This window comes from Octopus bimaculoides, chromosome 14 (assembly GCF_046866305.1).
Source record: "Octopus bimaculoides isolate indiv1 chromosome 14, ASM4686630v1, whole genome shotgun sequence".
NCBI classification, from domain to species: Eukaryota; Metazoa; Mollusca; class Cephalopoda; order Octopoda; family Octopodidae; genus Octopus; species Octopus bimaculoides.
The window spans coordinates 60,775,534-60,787,998 of record NC_142941.1 but is presented as its reverse complement, the minus strand read 5'-3'; the positions used below and the strand labels follow the sequence as shown (position 1 = coordinate 60,787,998).

The 12,465-nt window shown below is 36.3% G+C and overlaps 1 protein-coding gene across 11 annotated transcripts in view; it reads left to right on the top strand.

Moving 5' to 3' along the window:
• Positions 1-12,465, top strand: part of LOC106876392 (SMAD family member 4) — a 175,643-nt gene that overhangs the window by 54,188 nt on the left and 108,990 nt on the right. For all 11 annotated transcript variants that reach the window (XM_014924911.3, XM_014924910.3, XM_014924909.3 and 8 more), the window contains exon 2: positions 10,430-10,594. The gene's annotated coding sequence lies outside the window, so the exon portion shown is untranslated. The remainder of the gene's footprint in view (positions 1-10,429; positions 10,595-12,465) is intronic.

Sequence of the window (12,465 nt, the reverse complement as noted above, 5' to 3'; positions counted from 1 at the left end):
TATATATATATATATATATATATATATATATATATATACATACATACCTGTGTATGTGTGTGTGTGGTGGAGTGTTTGTGTGTTTATTGTTTTGTTGGTTGACTACTTGAGCTAACTGGATCAACAGCTGGTGGATTGATGCACAATGTAGGTCAGCTGTGAATGCTAAAACAAGCAGTCTCACACCACTGCAGCAACAGGCTGAGAACCAAAAAAAAAAAAAGTGGGTAAGAGCATGATTACAGAGCTTAGGGAATAGAAGAAACCATGAGTGCAGATATGGTGCCCCTGTTCCCCCCCCCCCCATCTCTCTCCCTTAACATACCACTGAACCCTACTTGTAAACATTCGATCCAGTGAGGGAGTCTTTTATGTAGTTTGCTCAACCTGCTAGAAACAGCAACCCACATTTCTTAACCCTTTTAGTACCAACCTGCCCAAGACGCCCCAGGTTCTCTGGTACAAGCTTCCTGTTCTAAATAATAATTTCCTATTAAAATTTCCTATTAAGTAATGTTCCAAACATCTGCTTAATAATCCTTTCTACTATAGGCACAAGGCCTGAAATTTTGGCAATTACAGCAACTCCAGTATGCAACTGGTACTCATTTTATCGATCCCCAAAAGGATGAAAGGCAAAGTTGACCTTGACAGAGTTTGAACCCAGGATGTAAAGACAGACGAAATATCGTCAAGCATTTTGCCTGGTGTACTAACAATTCTGCCAGCTTATCGCCTTCAGACATCTGCTTAATAATGACTGAGTTATTTATTATATTTTTCATTATTTTTGAAATCAGGTGAAACAAAGAGGTGTATTTCAAAGAAAAATATTGTAACAAAAGTGTTAAATCACATCAACTTCAAATTATCTTACAAATAATAAAGAAACTTTTGAAAACGTTTTGATTTATTGTGGTCCTGCTTCATCTGGGCTGACCTTAGAGTTAAGCAATGATTTGTCAACATGAACACCAACCATATTAACTCTGGTCTTTCCAGCTCCGAAACAAATAACATCACCGGTGCACCATTGCAAAACTCAACTACTACAAATGGGTCTTTGGAGCCATTTGTAGTTGAGTTGTTGAATCTCATATCAGCACTGAACCAGTAGATCTATGATCAAAGGCACTCCTGTCATGCCCATTCCATTTTTCCTTAATTCAAACACAACACACACGTACGCGTGTGCGCGCACACACACACACACACGCGCGCGCGCGCAAGAGTTGTACTGAAAGTAATGCAAAGGTGGGCATCACTTTTTTTATTAGCTGATAGTGGTTGTTCAAATGTCCTATTAATTGTTAGCACTCTATTTTATCAATGCCAGAAGAATGAAAGGCAAAACCAAACATGCAGAACCATGACTAAATACCACAATGCATTTTGTCCAACACTAATGATTTTGCCTATCTGCTACTACCAAATTGCCAGGTGGTTCATTAACTCTGTTCATACTAACTTACTCGAGGACACCTCTTGTTCTATGTACAAAATCCTTGTTTTAACCCTTTAGCATTCAGATTACTTATTCATTCATGTTGTTTCGAATTAATCTTTCATTATCTCATAGCTTCAAGATTTTGATAATGTGATTGTTTGTTTTTAGAATGATATTGTAGGATAGGTGTGTGTGAGGGGTGAAATGTGTCCAGTTTGAACATAAAACAGTTAGAACCTTTTGGTTCGAATATGGCCAGTTTAAATGCTGAAGTGATAATGTGATCTAAATTAAAACTTTCCATCAAAATGTTATGCTATATTTCAAACACCAGCTTAATAATGACCAAATAATTTTACTAAATTCTTCAATGTTTGAAAATTAATTGAAACAAAGGTAATGGATTTCAGCAGAAATAGGGAAGCAAAAGGGTTAACTTGCAGTGTTTGAATTCAACACTCTCCTGTAACCTAGGAGAAACCATACCAACATTCACTCTCAGACTAGAATTCCCAAAATGTCTCAACACATCCATGCCATTGCATCTAGGAATATGGTTCTGATTAACGGACTTGCCTTTTATTGCTGGTGTGTGTGTGTGTGTGTGTGTGTGTGATAGTCTATTCCATGTTAAATTCCACATGTACAGGGTATCTTGATGGATGCCTTCCTCAACCATCTTGGAAAGCCACAATATGCACACACATATATATAGATGTTGAAATTCACGTGCATGAACATGTATTATGTGTATAGATACATGCGCAGATGTGTGAATGTATATATATATATATATATATATATATATATATATTTATATACACACAAACATGTTTATTCACATACAGCGCACATACATACACACACACACACACACACGCACACACACAATCTCAGGTGGTTTTAACAAAAGATTCACTATATAGTACCAAATTCAACACTAGTATCAAAACAGCATCCAAACAATTGTAGATGGGTTGTAGTTGCAGGCAGTCGTCTCATGGTCCTCACATCATCAGAGAGAGAATCAGTGGGGGGGGGGGGAGTGTTATTGTATGGTCTGATTACAGGAGAGAGAGAGAGAGAGAGAGAGAGAGAGATAGCATGATAGAAGTTGTTGAAAGATACAGATTTGTGAAAGTAGCAGTTTATATGTTATAGCAAACTGGATATCTCCCACTCCACTCTGCTTCTATGCTCCACCACCCCACCCCCCGCCATCCTTTCTATTGGTGATTGGTGATCACTTGGTATTGAAAACTTTTGGCAATCTCACTCATCTACAGAAATCAATATTCATCATTTTTCTAAGAGGCAATAGGCTTTTGACTATCCGTTTGGTAAACGAGGTGGCAGTGGTGGAAGTGGGGGTGGAGGGGGGGAATTTAGGTCGTTACCATGTTTATGTGTCTATGTGCATGCCTAAGAGAGAGAGAGAGAGAAAGAAAGAGTGTGTTGTTGAAAAGATAGTGGAATACAGAATATACATACACATATAAACACAAAACACGCATGCACATGTGTGTACACATAGTCTTTTGGTTGAGTGTTCAGTGTTCATAAGAATGGAAACACAGTTGTAGCTGAATTTAGCCAAATATGTCATGAGACATGAGAAGCATGATAATGTTCACGTGTATCTAAAAGCACTCCTCCTCCTCCTCTTCATATTATATAGTTCATATAATATCTAAGATAGTATATATTATATAATAATAATAATTTTATATATATGCATGTGTATATGTATACATATGTTTGTAGGGGTATGTATGTGTATATGTATACATATGTTTGTGGGGGTATGTATGTGTATATGTATACATCTGTTTGTGGGGGTATGTATGTACATGCACACACACACACACACACACACACATATATATATACTTATACGTAGCTGGTTGGATTGGATTCAACAGGTCCAGAGGAACCCTTCTGGGCCATGTATGTGTATATAGTATACATATACATGCACATACAAAATGAAAATTAGACAGCAAATGGCAGGTCCATTTTAATAATCAAGAACCCCCTTCAGTCTAAATCTAGGCTACACCCATGTATGTGCCTTTCTGTGTGTGTGTGTGTGTGTGTGTGTGTGTGTGTGTGTGTGTGCATTTGTACAAGCTTCAGTCAACCGGGCTACAACCTTCCTCAGGTACCGTTTTAAAGGCTTTAGTCATTCATATCAACCCCAATGCTTATTTCAGTTTGGTAGTTTTTCTGTTGGTTTATATATTATTGATTATGTAACTGACCCCTTCATAGAACACCAGTTTTATAAGTGGCACATGTGTATGTATATACCGAATACACACATGCTTGTAGTGTGTAAAAGATCTTCTAATGAGCTCATCTTTAATACCCCCGCCATATACATGAGATTGTACTAGTGAGGACACCAAACTGTGGTTTCCTAATTCTGTATCCTTACACCTAATCAGGTGTATTATGCGCTTAACCCTTTAGCATTTAAGCTATCCATATTCAGTCCCAAATATTCTACCTGTTTTATGCTCAAACTGGCTAGATCTGGCCTCTCATACCTACCCTATAATATCATTCTAAAAATAAACAATCACATCATTGAAATCTCAAAGCTACAAGACAATGCATGATTAATTAAAAACAGCCTGAATAAATAAGTATTACATTTGACAGTGATCTGAATGCTAAAGGGTTAATTCCTATGGGACCCCTCTTTGCAGCATAATACAATCTGTACTGCAAAACTGGTGATGCTTTGTTGTGTGTTTTTTTTTCACATATATCATTATTTATGGAAATTACTAATTTATTCAGTGAGTTGCTAGATCTGATTCAAATATTCCCATCGTCCATTGTGTATGCAACCAAGAAATCAAACACATCTGTGTTGGAGGACAATTATGGTACCATGTAGTTATGTGGATGTTACCACCTTGGCTATCCTGTACAAAGGAAGAGGCAACATTAGCATTAGAGAGCTTTGGTGAAATATTTTGGTGTTGTTCTATGCATTACATATGGTTGATGTGATGTGGTTTCTTTTTCATGCTTTACAAATTGGATATTATCATGAGGCATTGTAAAGCATGAAAAAGAAACCACATTATATCAACTATATGTAATGCATAAAACAACAGCAAAATATTGCACCAAAGCTCTCTTTAATAGAATTGTTAGCATGCCAGGCAAAATGCTTAGCAGCATTTCATTCATCCTTTACGTTTTGAGTTAAAATTCCACCAAGGTCGACCTTGCTTTTTATCCTTTCAGAGTCAATAAAATAAATACCAGTTGAGCACTGGGGTTGATGTGATTGACTTACCTACTACCCCAAAATTTTTGGCATTGTGCCAAAATTCAAAAGCAATTTTGCATAATATCATAACCTCTGGTGTTCCTTCTATTCTAACACCTTACTCCAAAATATCATCCACTGACATGTGCCTGATCCCACAGGCTACAAAAGTCATTTATTATTCTTCTACCCCCTTATCATCCTTTTTAATTCTAATGCTCTGGAAGTTATCTCTTCTTTCATAATTAACCTACCATTTCTTTTTATTATTAAAACTGAATTGTTATCTTGTGACTCACATTTTACATGAAACTTTAGTCATAAGATAAAAAATTCAGTGTCAATAAATTATATATTCTACAACAAGTATTGAGCCCTCCTCTCTCATTCATTTGACATAATTCAACATTTGTGTGTGTGTGTGTGTATATATATATATATATATATATATATATATATATATACTTACATCAAATACTTACCCAAGGCAAAGGAATCATCAAGCTGGAATCACATGATTACAAATCTAACTTCCTCAACACGAAAATGAATGAATCAATGTTTGATCTGTAATCATGTGATTCCTGCTTGATGATTCCTTTGCCTTGGGTAAGTATTTGATACCATTGTCTTTAGTTGACCCAAATCTCAAGTGAGAATAACAGAAAAAGCTCATGTATGAGGTGTGTGTGTGTGTGTGTGTGTGTGTGTGTGTGTGTGTGTGTGTTTATTCATAAATCAGCACTGATCAGTCAGATCCACAATCAAAGGTATTCCAGCCATGCCCATCATACCATTATTATTGAATGTGTCAATTTTTAGGACAATAGGATGAGATGTTAAAAATATTTGAGCTGCTTTTTCTTGCAGTTCACGCAACAGTGTAGTGGCTGTTTGGTTTTGACAACTAAAGCCGAAATCAACTTGCAGCTGTTCAGAAGGTAAAAATATACTCACTGGTAGAACAGCTGCATTGTCATCTGTGACCCAAGTGTCATCCTTTTGTCAGTATATCATGTATATGCATGTGTAGTTTATATAGTTTCTGAATGACAATCTAGTGGTGTCACTGATCTTTCAATACTACAAGGTGGCGAGCTGGCAGAATTGTTAGTATGCCGGACAAAATGCTTAGCGGCATTTCATCCATCTTTCCATCTTTTACATTCTGAGTTTGAATTCTGTCAAAGTCAACTTTGCCTTCCATCTTTTTGGAGTCTATGAAATAAGTATCAGTTTGAACACCGGGGGGGGGGGGGGGGGGGGGGGGGGGGGGTTGTCGTCCGATGTAACTGATTTAGCCCCCCTAATCTTGCTAAAGGGATCATACCATCCTTTCAAAGCCAATCCAATAAAGTACCAATCATGCACTGGGATCAATTTAATAAATTACCCCACCACCACCGCCACCTTTCATCCTTTCACGGTTGATAAAATAAGTAACACTTGAGCACTGGAGCCAATGTAATTGAAAATTACTGGTCTTGTGCCAAAATAAGAAATGGTTACTATTATTAAGGCGGCAAGCTAGCAGAATTGTTTGCATGTCAGGCGAAATGCTTAACGGTATTTCTTCCATCTCTACAAATTCCATTGAGGTCAACTTTGCCTTCCATCCTTTCGGGGTCAATAAATTAAGTACCAGTGAAACCCTGGGGTTGGTGTAATCAACTAGTCCTCTCCCCCAAAATTTTAAGCCTTGTAGTTAAAGTAGAAAGGATTATCATCATCATCGTCATCATCAATTATTCTTTCAACGTTTTCATGCAAGTTTCTACTGCTCCACCAGGTGTCCTGCATGAAGTGTGTGCAGCATTGTTTTTTTCTTTCTTCTTTTAGAAGTGTCAAATTATAATTGTATTCTATGCTTTGTTGTGAGGTTTGTTTTGTTGTTTCTGGTGTTATTTTAGTATTTCTTTTGTTATGCATAGTATGAGAGTATGTGCAATGTGAGTTGTGCTATTGTGTTTGGCTGGTGATTGTGTTTCATACGTGCTGTGTGATTTGTTGATATTATGGTGTTGGATGTCAATTATGTAAGAGCATGGTATTGTTAGAAATGTTGCCAGTCATGGTATTTAGCAAGGGGCTTGTTACTATTTAAAATAATATAAAATTGAGAAGTGTGTGTGTGTAATAGTCAGTTGTCTAATGCACTTGTCAATGAAAATTGCTCTCTTGATTCAGTGAATTTTGCGACACTTGATGATACTGTAATATTACCAACATGGCTATCTGCACCAGTGGGACAAACAAACACAAAAATGCGTTTGTGTTATATCGTTTCTATCATAGGCACAAGGCCTCTAAATTGTAGGGAAAGAGTTAGGCAATGAAATCAGTTATGTAGAGTATGTGTTGTGTTATGTTGCTGGTTGTGATTCTGTTGAGCATTTGGTGTATGAAGTGTGTTATTTGGTGAAGTGGTAATTGTATAGGGCATGTGTTGCAAGCAAAGTACCAGTTGAGATGTGCTTTTCAATCAGAAGTTTTTTGTACAAAATCTGGGTTGGGCCTAGCAGTGATCCTTCTTATATAATATATGTGGAGGTGTGAGCACCTATATGCTTTTTGTTCGTGAGCTTTCTACATCATATTTAGTGATTCAAATATTTTTTTTGTATTATTTTTCACTTTCATACCCACCAAAACCTTAGTTTAGTTTAATTTTGTGATCTTTGTACTTTGACAGCTTCTCCACCTCGTTCCAGGTGATGTTTTAATCAGATTAACCTTACCCCAGGCAAGTCCTAAAAATTGTAAATGGTTTATGGCACAAAAGAAACTTGCTAAAATAATATTCAAAGTGGTTTATGTGATTGGAAATATAATATAATTTTAAAGTGTTCATGGTGCCATAGTGAGGATCTGATCAAAGACTTTGCAATCACAAAAAGTAAAAAAAGAAAACTTTTCAAATATAAATAATTTGGAAGTATACAAAAGTAATCATTATTTTCCATCTTGCTGCTAGTTTTGTTTCATTTTGAAAAATTAAAAAAATTATCTTCTGGTTTATTATTGTTTATATTTTGAATTATATATATAGGGAAGGGGTGCACCAAAATTTTTTTAGTGCTTAGGGCCTATATGGGTCTTAATCTGGCCCTAGGAATGAAGCACACTGTAGCATGTCTCAAAGATTGGGCTAATATCTCTGTTCAAAAAGACAGAGGCTGAAGAGTTTGCTGAGGACAAGGTTCACTGTGCTTTATATGTATGTAATCAGGGTAACATTACTGGAGTCTGTGGCCCTGTTGGTCTGGTGCAAGTAAAAGTACTTTCACACTTGTTCGGGAGTATATGGGGCTGAGACTGGAGTGAAAGGGGATAAATTTGGAGGGGACTTACAATACACCAAATATTTTTAACAATTCTTTAATACAATTCTTTATAATGTTTAATTATAAAGATAATACAATGGGATTTTTTAAACAGCGAATGGTTATGACAGTCCACCATAGTAAAATAGGAATCAAAGCAGTCTATAAAAAATGGTTGAGAACCACTGATGTAGGGGATGAAACTAATTGATGTAGAGAGTTGATAGTTGATGTGTATTTGTCAGTTTGTTTGTGTGCGTATAATCTTGTTTTTTTTTATATATCTAGGAATCCATCGTCCAATGTGTTCTTTCTTTTTTTATTTGTGCTTAAGAAGGCAGGTTGTGATTTGAGGAAGATCAGTCTGTTATCTCTAGTAGGTTGAGCTGACTCCAGTACATTTCACTATTGTGAGGTATTACTACCTGCAGTGTATGTGTCACTGTGTGTTTGTGTGTGTGTGTATTTTGTGGCATGTGTATGTGCTGTGTTTGTGTTACTGTGTGTGCATGCGTGTGCCTGTGTGTATCTTGTGGCATGTGTATGTGCAGTGTTGTGCCATTTTATGTGTGTTTGTGTGTGTAGTCTGCATGTATTTATACAATACCTCTGTTGTCGTGTTTTCAGTGTGTGTGTGTGAAAGAAAGAGAGGTGGGGGCCATTACATTTCCTCTTCGCTGTTGGATTTGTCCCATTGTATCTAAATAGTTGTCTAATGTTGATAGTTGTGTACTCTAAGGATGACACCCTCGGGTTAAAGGTCAACTGTTAAATGCTTCATGCACTCAGAACACATCCTGCATGTATAGAAGAAGGCTTGTGTCTGTAGGTGTCTGTGTGAGAATGTGTGTGCGTATGTGCATAGGTCTTCTTGAAATGTAATTTAGATGTCTCCAAAACCCTGTTGACCCCACAATGGCATCCCCACATGAGTGTCTCCCCCCACTCTCACCCCCGCCCACTGAATATGTTTCCTCATAACTTCCAGAAAAATGGATATTTTTTCATGAAAATTTCGTACGGGTACACTTCAGATGTGTAGATTACAATTATATTGGATCTTGTGGTGAAATACTTTTTCCAAGGGTCAGGTAAGGAGTTTCAGGAAATTCACACAAGTCCTCATAACTTTCAGAAAAAATGGGTAATTTTTTATGAAATTTTCTGAGAATACCTTTATACTGGAATTTAATATGAAAAAAAAAAAAAAAAAAAAAGATAAAAATATTTGGTGGGCTCATACACATAAAGGCTTTTTAGGGGGTTGATGCTCAGCTGCAATTTCATTGAAAAATATTTTTTCCTATAAGCTATTTAATCCAAGGTCACCCTTGATCTAGGAGATCAATAATAAAAGGATTGTTTTGGTAGTGATATCCATGTTTTAGGTTGTTTTTTTTTTCTTCTTCCAAATATAGTATATGTAGAACAAAATTACTCAATATATCCTTCCTCTTTTGATAAGATTCTGGTATGTAGAAAGAGATTTATCTGCTATTCGTAGCAGATCGTAAGAACCACATAGGGACTATCTCATGGCCTTGCTTTTATCCCTGCCTAATAAGTTAAAGGAGGATGAGGGGCATTACTTGTGTCCTTTGTTGACCCTTCTAAACTTGGAAAATTGATATAGTTAATGACCTGTCTGTATCTTTTTTCAGTCATAAGACTGCAGTCGTGACTGTATATTTTCTGAATGTCCATTATAGGGTAGGTGTGAGAGGCCAAATCTGGCCAGTTTGAACATAAAACAAGTAGAATATTTTGGCCAAATCTGGCCAGTTTGAACATAAAACAGGTAGAATATTTTGGCCAAATCTGGCCAGTTTGAACATAAAATAGGTAGAATATTTTGACCAGATATGACCAGTTGAAATGCTAAAGGATTAAACCAGTGTTTCTCAACCATTTTAAAGAATTACGGATCCCTTTGATTACTAGAATTACGGACCCCTTTGATTACTATTTTATTCTGATGGACCCCCATAACCATTCGATGTTTAAAAACTAGTTTTATAGAAACTTCCTTCAAAATTCATATTTTGTTTTCCACACATGAACTTATGTAGGTTGGATTATGTAAAATGTTCGAGAAAGAAAACCTAGTTGTTTCTTGCAATACATACATCGAAAGCAAAATTTTTTCAGGGATCTTTAAAATACTATTGTGGATCTCCAGTTTACTATTTTGTTACTTTGACCCCCAAAAATCTTATTTGGACCCCGATTTTGTTACTTTGACCGCCAAAAATCTTACTGGGACCCCAGTTGAGAACCATTGGGTTAAAGAAGCCACTATGTTGCAGATGTAGAATTAGCAATAACACTACTAATTAAACTAACTTAACCACTTTTTTTTTTTTTCTCTTTTAGAAATTCTACAGAAATGACCATAATTGGAAAGTGAGTGACTGAGAGTTTTGAGAAAAACAGCAGAGACCATGAAAATATTTATTGGCCTAGGAGGGACTATACAATGACAATAATTTGTGAAAGAAGTCTCCATCTGGGCCACAATTTAACGGTATTTTAATACAAGTAAGTGTAGAGTTTTGCGTGTCTTTTCAATTTTATTCCTTTTGTCTGTTGAAATACGCTACCTTTGGTTTAATTGATTTTGAAAATAATGAAGAATTTAGTAAAATAACTTTCTCCTTATTAAGCTGGTGTTTCATGCAATCCTCATCATTATCATCATCATCATCATCATTATTTTAATGTCCACTTTTCCATGTTTGCATGAGTCGGACAGAGTTTATTGAGCCAGATTTTCTATGGCCAGATACCCTTGTCACCTCTTTCATACGTGTGTGTGTGTGCATGTATACATATATATTTATGTGTATATATTTTACATCTGGGTTTCAAATTTTGGCACTAGGCCAGCAATTACTTCAATCCCATTTTGTCAACCCCAAAAGGATTGAAAGGCAAAATGAACCTTGGTGGGATTTGAACTGGGAATGTTGAAGACAGACTAAATGCTTTTGAGTATTTTGTCACAGCATGCTAACAATTCTGCCAGCTCACTATCTTGTGTATTTTCTATATTAATGTGAGTATATATTACACACACACACACACACACACACACACACACAGACACACACACTCTCATTATTTACATATATTCTGGCAGCTGCCAGTGTTGGTTTTGACGATCCGATAATGAATAATGATAGCTTTTGAGAGATGATGAGCAAGGAGGGAAGAAGGTTGTGGGTGGGTCTGAAAACCGTGACCATTATTATTAATTCTGTGTTCCAATCTAGGTCTATCTCACTCTTCCATCTTTTTAGATTCTCAATGATTGCTGTGTTTAGTTTGTGTTTTTTTTTTTTGGATTTTTTTTTTTCTTGTGTGTATTTTTACAAACCATCACCCCAACAATGAAAACAATAAAAACACTAACTTTTTTTTTCCTGTTCTATTTGACAATAATTTTTTCTTCTTTGTTTGACACCACTACCACTACCACCATCACAACAACAGTAATTCTTTCTTTTTTTTTTTTTTCTCTCTCTGTTTGACAACCACAACTACCAGCACCACTACCATCCCCATTACCATCACAATTGATACAACACTAGTTCTTGTTCCCCACCTCCTCCAAATGACAACAATCACACCACCACAACAACCATCACCTCTACATAAACCACCACCACCACCACCCCATCAACAATATCACTAATTATATATATACTCACACACACATATTACATACACATACATATACACACACACACACACACACACACACACACACACATTACATACATATATACACGCACGCACACACACATACACACACACACAACCCATATTTACCTACGTTTCACAACTACCAGCAACCGTAGTATTTATTCTTTTCTTTCTATGTGTGCGTGTGAGTGAGCATAAGTCTGTCTGTCTGTCTATCTCCCCCCCACTCTCTCACTCTCTCTTTCTCTCCTTCCCCGTCCCTCCTCCTCATCTCCCTTCTAGCTTTATTGAATTAAAACTAATTCATTACCATAATCAAATTGTTGCTTAATTAGCTCTTAATTTGATATTTACATTTCTACAACTTGTCTTCATGGCAACCATCAGAGAGACAGAGAGAGGGGGGGGAACAGACAGACAGACAGACAGTCAGACAGTTGAGTCATGAAGATACTTTAATCTTTTAATTTAGTATATTGTTCCTTGTTTCCTTGTTTGGTCTCAGCCTTTTTCTTTCTTTCTTTTTTTTTTTTGTTAATGAGGCTTGTTAATTTAAGACATGTGTGCTATATAGTTTTACAATTTTTTCACCCCCCCCCCCCTTTTTAATCTGATTGCACGGTATTACTGTTGTTGTTGTTGTTGTTGTTGTCGTCATTATCACTATCCTTTGCCATTTAGCAACAGAGCTTAACATACAAATG